The 15,119-nt window shown below is 26.5% G+C and overlaps 1 long non-coding RNA gene across 1 annotated transcript in view; it reads left to right on the top strand.

Moving 5' to 3' along the window:
- LOC107436716 (uncharacterized) overlaps positions 1-15,119 on the top strand; it is a 486,858-nt gene that overhangs the window by 333,266 nt on the left and 138,473 nt on the right. The window contains exons 5-6 of the long non-coding RNA XR_001583141.3: positions 6,934-7,046; positions 12,288-13,899. This is a non-coding gene — a long non-coding RNA (uncharacterized lncRNA). The remainder of the gene's footprint in view (positions 1-6,933; positions 7,047-12,287; positions 13,900-15,119) is intronic.

Raw genomic sequence — 15,119 nt, 5'->3', positions numbered from 1 at the left:
ATCGATTTGAAATTTTGAGGACTTACATAGAACTGTTCAAATAACTATTTTCTATTAACAGAAAGTACAAAAAATTTTTTTTGCAAGTTTGGCAAGTGTTCAAACTTAACAACTTTTTTCACCATAGAAACAACTCATGATGAAAAGGTGGATTCAGTTCGCAAAAAACAAAGTATTGCAATTTGATCATATGTAACTAACTGTAAAGAGTTCACATTAGAACATATCAAATTTTCATGCCATTTGAATGATTTTTCGCAGTTCTATGAACATTTGAATTTAGAACTTTTTTTTGTAGATTTCAAAATTTTCGCAAACTTTTGACCGGTAGTGTATATATATATATATATATATATATATATATTTCAGTCATTATACTGATTATCACTAACTTAAATTTATATCCAACTTGAAAAATATACATCCGAGACCGAAGTAAAAAGTTTCAGATTAATTATATATCATATTTACAAGTTAAGAATTGCAAAGAATTATTCATTCTAATGGCAGTTTTTAAATTCAGCCAAGTATACACTTAAATTACAAGCAAATTCATATAGTTTAGATAATTTGTAAATGAGTAATAATTTTTTGCTTTCGTGCAATTTACGACGGACACCAAAAATTTAATCCTTTTAATTTGAACTTATCGTAATCAGTTTTTGAACAACAAATTGTTTTTTGATAGGTTATGATGTACTAAATATTTGATATAAAAATGTTATAACTATAAACTTATGTTTTATGAGAGTTTTTCTAAGAAATTTATGTTTTTATAAACTTAAGTTTTATGAGAGTTTTTCTAGGAAATTTATGCTTAGTTTTTACGTCCGACACTATGGAATTGCTCAGTTGTAAAAACAAAACAATTAACTAATCTAAACTAAAACAACGAGTGGTTAGATTGGAAATCTAAATATTTTATTTTCAAATGTGTGAAAGGGGAATAAAATTTAAAGAATTTATCTAGTTTTTTTTCTATTGAATATGCAACAAGAAATTTGACAATTTTGCATTTGCGACATTCATTTTTGAATACTGAATATCTCTTAAAATAATAATGCTAATCCAAAGTAAACAACATTATTTAAGCATATGACTTTAGATATTGGTTTAAAGACAATTCAATAAAAGCAATATATTCTACAAACTAAACATATTATTTTCTCCGCATCTACCTTAATTTTTTAAAAATTAATGTTGTTCCACAATATGAAAAATTTTAAAAAATAAAATCTTGCTTTAAATACATTTAGTCTAATTATTTTTTTTAAGATGATTTATTAAAAAAATATTTTAAATAAAATACTGTCAACACTTTTCTTGTACTCATCCTACTCTTAATGGAGAAAAAAAAAAATACTCTGACCTGAATTTATAAGCGTTTTTACTGGAAAAATCAAGGAAATTTGACTGGCCACCCGGTGGTAATTTTGTGACCAATTTCTTTAAAAGCTCTTAACTTAAATGCAGAAGTATTTACAATGACCAGCCAGGACTTTTCCGAAATCCAATTTTTCTCTTTTGAATGGTTTTCCAAGATTTGAACCTTTTGAAAGTGATCAATATAGTCTTGCTATGTAACGTGCAAATCTCTTAAATGCATCTCTCTCTTTTTTTTAAGGACATTTATATATTACATTTCCATCGAAATTTCTAAAAGTATATATGAATTCAATTTTTATTTTGATTTAAAGAGAAAATGATAGAAGAAATTGAATTCATTTATTAATAAAGGAATATTTTTAAATTTCAATTTTAAAGGGTTTTTTTTAAAAGCCGCATACTTTTATTTATTTATTTTTCTTTCTTCTTTTTTCTTTTTAGTTTTGCGTTCAACTTTTGCTAAATTAAAACATAAATTAAAAAATTATACGTCAAAAATTGTTGATCTATTATAATAAAATGAAGAGTTTGTGTCTGCATGTGTTTCTCGCTTATAACTCTAGAACCTCCTTATATACCTCAGCGTTACCGTCTTGAAATTTGGATAACGCTTACAAAGAACAAATTTCCTGATCCTAAAATTCGTCAAAGTTTTCAATTTGTTCGTGTGGTAGAGCCGTTTGAAAAATAATTTTCTCATAAGTTGAATGTTAGCCATTGTTTTAAATTAAATTAAAGACGATTTTTTTCTCCAAACATTTAACTGATAACATCAGTGATGTTTGCTAGATTATAGCTTCATTTAATCAAAAGAGAAGTTTTTTGTACGTTCTGTAATATTTAATTTTTTTCCGTTATGTTTGATAAACTAAATGCTAAATGGTCAATTTGTATTTGGTAGCATGGGTGGACTGCACCACCATATTAGTATCCATTAATTTAACTAACACCACATCTTTATTTTGTTTATAGTTATGCTTTTAAAACGTGTTTATATAAGACTAAAAATCCTTAAAATCTACTGAAATTCAATTAAGAATATAAGTTATGTGCGGAAAAGCAAAATTAATAAAGAAATGATCTTAATTCGTTTAGGGGAAACGTAAAAAATTGCCAAATTGTAATTGACGCCAATGATGCTTAATTAATTTAGACAATAGCTACATATTCGAATAGAAAAGAATAAGCTTTGTACTAGAAAATGAAATTATGGAGAAAAGGTTTTTATCTGTTTAGGTTTTCATGCCTGCCAACTTTTACCATCTTCAAAAAAGTTTTTATCTAGTGATAATAAAAGGAAATTTGAATTGACATTGTTAGCGTACTTTTCATTTATATTTAGCCCACTCATCGAATCGCATAAAGATGAATAATAGAGCTTAAATATTTATGTGTAATTTATCTAAACACAACGGTAGTCAAAATCATTTTAAATCAAATTTATTTAAACAAGAATCGAGCTTGAATGCATAAATTGTTTACGAAATTAGTTTTGAAAATAAAATCTTCCGGAAAATGCGGATGAGTTGACAGGTATAGTTTAGGGGGACCGCATTAATGCCATACTAATTATTGTTGGCGCCAATGACGCTATCATAACATTTTTATAATGCGTACTGCTGGTATTATAGTAATAAGTGCAGCTTTAATAATGAATTCTACGGATTTTCCGTAGTTTCAGAAAATATTTTTTTCTAATGATATCAAATATAGTGTATTAATATTTTTATGAATGGAACTCAAAAGAACTTTTTTCCACCATTATTTATAAATATTTTAAGCAGTATATTAAAAGTCGGATAGAAAAATAATCATGCTCTAAAGTCCTTAATAAAGTTTTATAAGAATTCTATGTGTTTTGGAAATTTCGACTTTAGTTTGCTGTCATTAATAAATGCATTATATTGGTATATTTGATAATTATTAGAACTGCACCATACTGGGCAATTTTAATACAGATACTGTGGAAATAGGTGTCTTACGGCCTCTAAAAAATTTTGGTAAACGAATATTCGGCCGATAATATTCGGCTCTTATAAAATTTTGTTAAACGAATATTTGGTTTGTTTGGTAAACATTCTTTTCGAGGAACCGTAATACTTTTGATCGTTCTCCTGAGTAAACCATTGTCTGATTTAGAAAGTTAAGTTATCAATTGCGCACATTAATATTCATATTTTAAGTAATGCCCTCGAAATAATAAGATTAGCTCCAGTACGTGAAAATCCGATCATTATTTGAAAAGTTATTCAAGGTGTTCGCTTTTATTATTTATATATTTATTTCTTCTTCTTATTTTTACTTACTGTGAATCAGTCTACTCCCCACATGAATTTAATAATTTTATTACAGATGAACTAAGTTACATTTTAGGAGCGGGCAGAAATATGGGTACTAATGTGTTGTAATGAAAGTAATAGAAAGTTTCACTAAATGATGTGAAATTTTCTCCCTATGTTATAAAGTCATTAAAGTTTTAAGTGTTCAATTTTCCATTACATTTTGTTTTGCTATGCAAAAACTATAAAACTTAGATATTCGAAATTACGGTGGGGTGTCGAAAAATATGCAGAGAGTAACGATAGAATAAAAAAATTACGTAATTTTTTTTGAAATTCCTATTTGTTTGAAAGTTATTACAACTTACAGTGTTAATTTTTTTTTATTATTTATTTATTTATTATCATTTTATTTTATTTATTTATTGATTTTTGAGAATTTTTTATTACTTTTTTGTTTTACATTGCATCTTTTTTTTCGGCTCAAAACCTATGAGCTATAAAAACTTAAAATTAGGAATGTATGTAAAAAAATGTGTAAAGAGTACGATGGAAAGAAAAACTCCTTTCTTCGAGAATTATCAGCTGTTAAACTTGTAGTGAAAACATTTCATGCGAAACGATATATAGTCCGCTAATATGCAATAACAGAGTTGAAATTCGACGCGTTGAAAGGGCTATTTTTTCATTTATAAGCTTGACATGAATTGGTTTCGAAATCCCAATTTGCTTAAAATTTAAAGATGTTTTAAGTCAGCGGTTCTTAACCTATGGGTCGCGACCCAAAATTGGGTCGCGAAGCATATTTCTTGGGTCGCGCTGAGTCGAACCAAAAAAGTTAGTAATACACCAAATAATAAGTAATACCAACATCTCCTAGAAGAAGTCATTGTGGCTTACTCAGCCTAATTTTGACTTTTTTTTGGGTCGCGACATGAACATATTTCTCAAATTTGGGTCGCGGCTTAAAAAGGTTAAGAACAACTGTTTTAAGTGACTTCTTTGCTTGAATTTTTTCCCACGTTTTTTATTTTATACATTGTTGTAGGAAAATAAATGAATAAAAATTTTTTTTTTAGAAATAAATAAATAAAAATGAATAAAATAAGGGAGTGAGAGATCAGATGTTGCCAGATATAAATTTTGACATTCTTGAAATGAAAATTTGAAAAAATCAAGAGAGATAAAACCATCATGTGATATAAAACCGTCATATGATAAAAGGTTATCGTTATATATTACTAACAATGAAAATGCCTTCTCACTTAATATTTTTGATTGTGTCACATTTTCTGTTTTTCTAAGTTAAAGTTTTTACATCTTTCAAAAATCGTTGACTATTTTTCAAATCCTGGCAACCTTTCATTTCATTACAATTCACGTCTTAACGAGACGTTATTACATAGAATTATAATAACTATACATTTTATAAACTAAATATTGTTTAGTTTTCTTTTTTAAAGGGAAAAAAAATATCAACTAATGTGTGAAAAAATGTTGGTTAATTGTGGGGAAAAAAGAGCAAAATTTCCGAATTAAAGATTTAAAAAACATTTTTTGTAAATATTTTTGTAATAAGTAATGGTATTTTTTATCTAAACACAAAAGAAATAAATTTCAGAAGTCGCGAAGTGTATTAAAATTTATTTTTTACTCTTATTTTCATAACTTGTAGGGAAAGTAGAAGTTCAGTTTTATATAGAGCCTACCCATTATATTTATTAAAAATTGCTCCCAAAACCTGAAGTAATTGTTACAATTGTTCATTTCAACTTTTCAATCTTCTATCACATGTTTCTTTTATGATTTTCAATGTTGAATTATCTACTGTACCAAGTTTGACTCTATTGGAATATTTAAAGTTATAGCAACATATTGCAAAACGAGATGGCAAATTAGCAAAACGAAATAGAAGTAAGATTCTGTCTCAACTATAACAATTAAATACAAAATAACTTGAGAGGAAATGGTCTAGACATTTTGCTTATATATATTTCGTAGACTAATTGAAAAATCCATCTCCGTATTTCGACGTCATTATGCATTGATACAGTATCCAGTATTTTGTATTCAACTTGATATTTTTCTGACTTTGCCCATTCAGATCATATGTAAGGCTAATTAAAAATTACTAGGATTTACTCAATCAGTCTGAATTTTCCTTCCCTTGTTATAATGAGTCTTGAAACCAAGTTGAAAAATAAATTTTTTAATAAGTTCTAGTTAATTAAAGGGAATGATTTTGAAAATAGTCAAAATGTCAACAGACTACCATTTTAAAATTCAAATTAAAAAAGTTTTTGGACAGTTAACAAAATCTTTACTTATCCAAAGATAATAATTTCAATTCGCAGATCTCATGGTGATTTTTTTTTTTTTTTTTTTTTTTTTTTTTTTTGTCAAAATTCGAAAGGAAAATTTTTTTCCTCTTACACTGAAAAAGAACATGGTCGAAACTACCAGAATATGGTAAAATGGATCGTTTCTCTGGTTTTATGGGAACACCAAAAATCTAGGTCCTTTTTTACCGAAGCACTTTGGTAAAGCTAACAATAAAATATGATTTTATAGTATGTGGTACAATTTGGTAAAATAGAAAAATTTGGAAATTTGCCATAATACGCTACAGCATGGTATTAAAACCATTTATTCGGTTAAATTTAGTTTTTAGTTTTATATTTTTTATTAAATATGTAGTAATAAGAACAATAATTTTGAAAGCCAGAATTTCCGGTAAACCGTTACCATATGTACTGAAAAATTACCAAATGAATTTAAATACCCCATATTTTGCCTTGATAACCAAAATTAAGTTTTTATGTATTTGTTTTCATCAGTAATGTCTTTTCCATACAGTACAGTAACTTTACCAGAATTTTTTTTTATCCGAGAGTCTTCCATCAACAAAGATAGAAGAATCTTATATTCTTTCTTTGCTCTTTAATTTATTTATTTATTTATTCCTAATTCTCATAAATTTTCTCTTCTGCTCAGGTACGATTTTTTGCAAAAAGTTATTAAAAAACGATTTTGTATGTTTCGTTATTCGATATTTTGATATTATTGTTTGTTTTGATGGAAATCAAATTTTGAAATTCGTTTTAAAAATGTCTTCTGCAATGACAGCGCATTAAAATTTGATTTTTATAATACCTATCTATTAATTTTAAGCCTTTTTTTAAATGAATAATGTCCTTATTTACGTTGTAGTGGATTGATTTCGATTACATTTATTTCAAATTTAGTGATGTATTCTTTTTCATTTTAGTATTACTAAGGGTACAAGTTTCTTTAGAATGTCAATGTCTTTGTTTGAATACCTGCGATAGAGAAGCATGTTTATAAGATGTTGTTTGTACAAAAAATTATAGAAAGTTTGAAGTAAGTTTATTTAAAACAACTTTCAATTTGTTTTTATTTAAGAGTATTTGTGAAAAAAAATCTGGTATATTTAGATAAAAAAATATAGGAAAAAAATATTCATACTTCTTTTTTTTCCAAAATAATTATTGATTGTGAAAAAAATTATTAAAGGAGGCAATTAAATTTTTTTTGCGTAAACCGAAAAACAAAATAAGAAAATAAAATAATAACTAAAAGAGAAATTTAAAATTTAGATTCTTTGTTGTAAAGTGGCGTAATATTTTAGCTTGAACGTTTAAATTCTCTTATAAAATAAACACTTTTAAAAGCGTAAACTTTTGTACATTTTTTTTGTTTCATTTATTAATTTGTATGTTGAAGTGATTCTCTACATTAGCTCTAATTTTATATTTAATTTTGCAAATTTCTGTTGTAAATGCATGCGAAAGTTATATTGGAAATAAGTCTTGAAATTGATTTGGCATTAGCCATTAATTATTCCTCGAAATAACTAAAATAATTCATTAAAATGCAACTTTTGTGTTTGTGTTATAATAAATATGAATTGGTGATAAAATATAAATTGATTTTTTTTAGGAAAAAGTTGTTAAATATCTACAATATAGGGTGTGTGAGTGAGCTGGAGGTTTTTATAGAATTTTTTTTTTTAAGCTTAGTGCGCGATGTCTTTAACTGGGTGCTGTTTAAATATTATTTAAGCATATTTTTACCCCCCCCCCCACATTNCATTTTTTTCCCCCCCCCCCCGCCATTGTCAATGGAAATGAGCAAATCACATATTTACTTATGCAATTTTCTTTTGTTTCAAAATGTTTTTTTTTTCTAATTTAAATAATTTTTCTTTCGATAAACAAAATTCTGTCTTACCGAAGTCATTGCTCATACACGCCTCCCCACTTGCCTTCGAAAGTAAGCAATTTTCAAATCTCATTCATCGCTCACCTAAAATTATTCTGTGGTTTTTACTGCTATCCCTTACCCTTCAAAGATATAATGCTCCCCTAAACTGTAACCTCACCCAAGTGTTCGTTAAATTTATCTGGATAAAGTTATTTTATTAATATATCCTTTAGAACTTTGGTTATGTTATTTTAAACTGGATCTAACAATTTTTTTTTGTTTCTCAATGAGAAAAACGATGAAAGTGTTTAAAGAAATCAGAAATTCCTCTCAAAAATTATGTCTTCTCTGTAAATATTTTTTTTTTTTTTTTTTTTTTTTTTTTTTTTTTTTTTTTNTTTTTTTTTTTTTGAAATTTTAGAAATGGTCATAATTTTAAGTTATGACCCATTAGATTAATCTAAAGTTTTGGCTAAAAGCAAATAAAAGTCTTACTATGAGAAGTGTGACACTTTTTGAACTTGCAGTGAGGATTTTTTTTTGCAGCATTCAATGTTTCAATAATTATAATTACAACTTTAAAATAATTGTTTGTTTCGTTGTTTTTGTAATGCCTAAAAGAAGTTTTATAGCCTGAAAGGGTTGGTAATGGGCTTGAGTGCTTTCTCTCTGTAGTTTTACAGGCATTTAACCAGTCTTTTGGTGCCGGTTGTGTTTTAATGCATTATTATGCATAAAAATCAGTGTTTATTTTATTGTTGTTTAAAAAATGTTCTGAAATGTATCTGGCAACTTTCTAATTTTTTTTATATATAGTATTTATTTATTTTTTGAAATTATTCGAAAAATTCTGGTATGATCACTCTTTGACATGAATTAGATTTGGATTTCTTATAGTATCCTTAGCCATTCTATTTCTTTTCGCGAAATATTTTTTAAAATTTTTTTTGTGAAGTGTATTGTGTTCAAATAGGTCATTATTACCAGATTCATCAGCATTTAAAAAGTCTGCCACACAAAGTAAAATGACTAAATTTCCATTTTGATGAATTTTTCTTCTTGCTGTAAAGACTGATCCCATACTTTTTTTATGCATATTGTAGTCTTTTGAGCGTCGCAAATGAAAGTAAGATGCAGCAATATTTACATTCAGATATATTTTCTTGCTCAATGTGTTTGCATTAAAATTCAATATTAAATTTAAAGTTTCTTAATGCTCATTTATGGTATGAGTCACTTTACATTTAATAATTTAGAAAGTTAGAAATCCCAAATCAAGTAAAAAAAGAGGAATATTTAATGGCATGTATGTTAGCAAAACAGCTCTTCATCTGGGGACACACTGTCTGTCAACATACAGGAGCCTTTCTGTCGTCAGTGGTAATATGAAAAACTGACTGTGCCTTGAGGCCCCATCTCTTTCTTTGATTAGATCATTTTACATTTACATGGTATTAAGAATTTCAAAACTATATGAAAAAATATTGAGAGTTATTTTTAAGCTTTATTTTGAAAAAATAAATAAATAAATAAATAAAGTAAAAAATAAAAAAAAAAAATAATTAAACGTTGAAAATAAAAATAAACAGCTACTTTTGAATAACTGTCCCAATGCCATTGTATATAAATGCATGCAATGTATATGCAACTAAATATATAGTTAGTTCAATAATTATAGCCCTCAATATGTTTTTTCTTTTCCTTCTTTAAAATTCTTATCAAATATAAACTAAATTAGTTGATTAGCAACTAAATTAGTAGATAAATTAGGAAAAAAATAATGGTTGAATCACTAGTGAGGGTGGTGGGATGTAAATCCAATTTGAGTGTCTGATGAAACTTGGAGGAGGTTTTTTCTAATCGCAGTTCAATTTTTCTTTGATTCCTAGAATAATCAAACATGTTTTGAGTTCTACCTTGGTCGGTAGTAATCCGTTAAACTTTGATTGTGTTTCTGTTCTTTCCTTTCTTAAATGTTATTTTACGGCCTCTAATGTGCGTAATTATTTATTTGCTTTCATTTTTGACAACGATTCTCAAATTTTTTGTAGTTATAGAATTATCTGTTTATACTCATTAAAATTAATTTACCACTTAATTTTTCCTTAGATGTTAATGAAAGTTCATTTTTATCAAAAAGTTTTTTCTTTCCTTTACTCAGTGCAACCTTAATATAACCTTATTTTACTAATGTAAAAATATATATATAAATTTTTATATCCTTAAAATTCATAATTTTTTTAAAAATCAAAATTAATAAACACACATTTAAATTTTGGGTATTACTTTTTTAATTCTGTTTGATTGTATTTAAATATTTTAAAAGGGAATTTTTTTATTTATTTTTTGGTTGCATTCTTGGAGTTTAATTTTAAAATCTTATTAAGTTACGTTCGTCAAATGGTATTTGGCCCCAATATGCAGAGAGGTTCAGGATTCTAAAGGTTAAACTCTTCATTTTTATTTTACCTTCTTTGAAAGTACATTAATGAGTCATTGGTAAGTGATCTTTGAGTCATTACTTCCTGATTTAGCGTTGGTAAACACCGAGCAAAGGAATACCTGTCATCGTTTTATTATTTGATACCTTATGTATTCTCATCGTACGATATCATGAGTCTTTAAATATAATTACTAATATGAGTAAATATTCTTCCGGTTTGACCTACTTATTATTATTTTTTCAACTTTTTTGTGTTTGCTTATATGTTTTTAAATACTTTTTTTTTTATCATGTTTATTCGCGTGATTTCTTTTTGCAGTTTTGGCATATAAGACCATTCTTAATTTAAATATTTTATTTTTTCCTGTTTTCTTCTTCTTTTTTTTTATAACATATTAGTGTGTGAATTTAATTTTCTGAAGCTAACATTTTTGGAAAAATATGGTTCAAGACACCGATAATCACCGATATTTTGGAGTGTTGACTTGATTTAAATTATGAATGAAATTACTATTAAAATCACATAATTTTTTTTAAAAAGAAATTATCATTGATTTAAATCAATTTATTTTTTTTATAGAAAAGACATTGATTCAAGGTCTTTTTTTTATTTAGGATAATTTATAAAAGTATTCTTAAGATAGGATTTTTTAAAAAAAATCGGATCTTATTGATATTGAAGACTTAGTCCTGAGAAATAATTGCAGGGTACTGCATGTTAAGTTATATTTGACTTTCAAAGTACACTAAAATATAAAAAGACTAATTGTGGATTAAAGTGATATAAAACTTTTAAATTATAAATTTTCATTGGTTGCATGCAAGATAATTTACTATTTAATAAACATATCAATTTAATAATGTGCTAATTTAAATAATAAATGCTTATAAAATTTACTAAACATTATTACATATAAATAATGACAAAAAAAAACTCATTTGATACGTAACTGACAAATTAAGTTTTTGTCTTTGCGAATTCATGAAATTACTGAGCTTAAATAAAAACAAATTTGATTACTTTTTTTTCAATGATTAGTTCGTATTATTTATATAATTATTTTAGCCTTTTCAATTAGAAATAAGAAATACTTTAGGTATTATATTGTTCTTAAATCATGTTATAAGTATTACTAATATATTTTATCTGACCTTTGATTGATATATGTAAAATAACCGGTTTAAATTTTTTTTAAAAACTCGGATTTTTTTTAAAATTTACTTTATTTTTGTTAATAAATTTATTTATTTATTTATTTTGAAAAAATGATTTTTGCCTGCCCTGTCTTTGAGCAAATTTTGTTGCGCACTTAATAAAGTGTTAAATTGACCAAATTATAGTGTAATGAAATATAAATCATGAGGTAATAAGGGCCAATTTGGCACCTAATTAAAGTTGCCGCAAATTTGAACTATGCTATGGTTCTATCAGTGTACTAAAAATATAAACGTAGTACTACCTGAAAATACGGAAAAAAAAATTTTGGTGAAATTACCGTACTGTTTGGTAAAGATATTTCTGGTAAAAAAAACAACATAATTCTGGTAATAAAACCAAAATATATTTGGTAACGGCTTTCGTTCATATGGCAACGGTTTACCAGAAATTCTTGTTATCAAAATTATAGTTCTTTTTACCACAAGTTTAATAAAAATACAACGAAGAGTAAATTTTACTGAATAAATAGCTTTTATGCCATGCTCCAAGGTATTATGATAAAATTACCTAATTTTAACTAGTATGATAAATCAATATTTTACTGTTAATTTTACAAAAAATCACTGCCAAAGCACTTCGTGCTTGTTGGTGTTCCCAATGAGCCAGGAACACAGTACACTTTACCGATTTCTTGTAGTTATGGCTATACATTTTTTCTCAGTGTAAATGTTTTTTTTTCTTTTTTAAAGAAGAAAAGGTTTAATAATAAATTTAACTTCAATTCTTAATCTTTCAGGATATGGACACATATGAGAAGACGTTACATGCAGGATATTGGAACAAATGGAAAGATGTAAAGGATATTGGAACAAATACAATAATTAAAGATTCTGTATAGTCTGCAATCATCATCAAATTTGAAGTTAACCAAAACATATTACTTTCACTCAATAGTTGAAATAACTTATAAAGTTCTAATTGGGGAAAAAACGAGAACAAATTTCATGAAGTCTTTGAATCTGGCTTTGAATCTTCTTTCACTTTGAATCTGGCTTATTTTGAATATAGTAAAAGAAATTTAGCCTCTTATAAATTATTTATAGGTTCTACTTTTTTTCGAAATCAATTACCATTCAGAAACAGTTAACTTTGTTTCTTATATTCCTTCATAAAATCATGAAACAACTTATTTGACGAAATACTAAGATTTTCGTTAAACAGTGACCTGAATGAAACAGTGACTTGAAATTGTACGGCGCCATAACAATAATATTTTAGCAACGGGCAATACTTGTTATGAGGGAATGACTTATACTTATTTATTGAAAACTTGGCAATTTTTTCAAACGTAGACTGATTGCCCTCCATCTCATAGAATTTTAACAATCATTTCATGAGAATACTATTTTCAGTTTACAGTTTGAACTTAAATGGAATGACTTGTGGAAAAATATTCATAATACGATACCAATGTTAAGAGTATATACTTTATGTACATACTTTATATTATACTACTAAGTAGAACATTAAAAATGCTCGGAACATATGCTGTATTAACACAAAAGCAAATATCATACGTAAATTAATGCTAGCAAAAAATCGATACTTATAGTGAATCCTAAAGGATTGGAATATTTATCTAACATATCCTTCTGGGAATAGCATTTTCACGGAAGTCATCACCGATAATAATAATATTGCATAATCTTACATTTAGTTAATCGTTTTATCAGTAAATAGTAAATTTCAGTATTAGATTATTTTCGCGGTGGTAATCTTTCATTCTCTTCAATTAACAAATGCGAATACATATATATGTATATATATTTGCTTATAAAAATGCTTTAGATACTATAGTTACAAATGTAGTTGGAAATTTTAAGCACGGCGTTAAAACAAAAAATTAAGGCTCGTGAAAATTTATCAGCGTTGTGAAGAAGCTCAAGTTGAAAACTTTATACTCATATTTATCCGTTTGAAAATTTCCTTGAAATTATTATTATCATTTAGACGTTGCATTCATAGCAAACAACTAGTATATGTCTCTCTTCTACAATTTGCCACCGTTGTATATGATGTAAACAGTTCTCAACAAAATTTAATTGAATAATACAAATTCATGAAATACAAAATGATTATGCATATGGTTATAGATGTATCGAATACCAATAAGAAAAGTACAGTTGATTTAGGAATGTTTTGAAGTCGTCGTTGTGCTAAGCAAGAAATTAAATCGAGTGCAGTTGCTTAGTGTGTGTAAAAATATCTTCGTCAGTCAAGTCGCATGGATATTCTGTTCGTAGTTGTTAAACTCAAACTTCTAAATGCTGTAACACATGAGAATAAGAGGAGACATTTTGGTTTTAGACGTATGCTGCACTAATTGCTTATAATATTACCAGAGGGAGGTAAGTATAGTTTTAAATTAATTTAAATTTGTACATTTTTAATTTAAACTTAAATATAATTTTTAATATTTTAACTTTAACTTATAAAAATCATAGAATTTGCTACCCATTTTCCCATATATTCCTATAATATATCTATAACACACCCAAAATATGACTACCTTGCATTCCAATCATCTACGAGTCAATACTGCTTACTGAGTTGTTTTTTTTACATAAACTCAAATTTTTAATTAGGTCACTATATATANGCATCCAACCATATTACAATCATATATAGTACTATTTTCTGTTCATATCTTAAATTTGTACCATTGTCGTTTTCTCATGGGGAGTATTTAAATGTACCATTACAGTCTATTACAAATAACTAGTCGGATATTAACCTTCCTTTTAGGGATATAGCTAGCACAACAGTTATATCTTCCTAAGTCTTTTTTTTTTCTTCTTTTTTTGTTGTTATAAAATATTTGATATGCGGGAGGCAAATATAAATTTTGTTGTGTGACCACATTTGTTTTGTCTTCAACATAGCTAGTATACACAACTCAGTTGCAATGGAATAAGTTTTTAAAAAAATATATCAATTTATAACAAGAAAATAAGATCATAGACATTTCGTTTGTTTAAATAAATGTTGTAACAGCCGTCCCCAAAAGTTTAATATTAACTGCTTGTTGAATGTGTTTTAGAAAGAAAAAAAATTGATGTCGATCCAAAAATTTAATTTTAAGTAATTTTATTTTATTATGGGAAGTAAAGTTACGAATAAAAACATTTAATTTATTAAATAGTGTTTTGGGAATGAGGGCGATACTATTGAGAATAAAAGTAAATTATTTAACGGAATCAAATGTAGAAGTATTTTTGTCTAAATTTTCAGTATTCACTGTTTATTTTTCACTTCTGATTATCTTCAGTATTTATGTTTATTTTCATATTTTTCACTGCTATAAAAAATTTCTCGCTCTACATATCAACATTTTCGGCCTAATTTGAATAAGTCTAATGTTTTATTACCAGAGTATACCTGTCATGATCTGTTGGAACGATTCTAACCATTAGGAAAATTTCTTCGTATTTCATTTCTGTATATCTAACAATTTTATTTTTTAATTGTCGTTGAACAGCCGACCCAATTTTAAGTTTACGATTGCCAATTAGGGATGTAACGAATAGTGATTTAACCTAATACCGAATATTCGGCCAAATACAATAGC

Source organism: Parasteatoda tepidariorum, chromosome 3 (genome assembly GCF_043381705.1).
Source record: "Parasteatoda tepidariorum isolate YZ-2023 chromosome 3, CAS_Ptep_4.0, whole genome shotgun sequence".
In the NCBI taxonomy this organism is placed as follows: Eukaryota; Metazoa; Arthropoda; class Arachnida; order Araneae; family Theridiidae; genus Parasteatoda; species Parasteatoda tepidariorum.
Note: the sequence above shows the minus strand (reverse complement) of the source record. Positions and strands in the feature narration are given on the sequence as shown.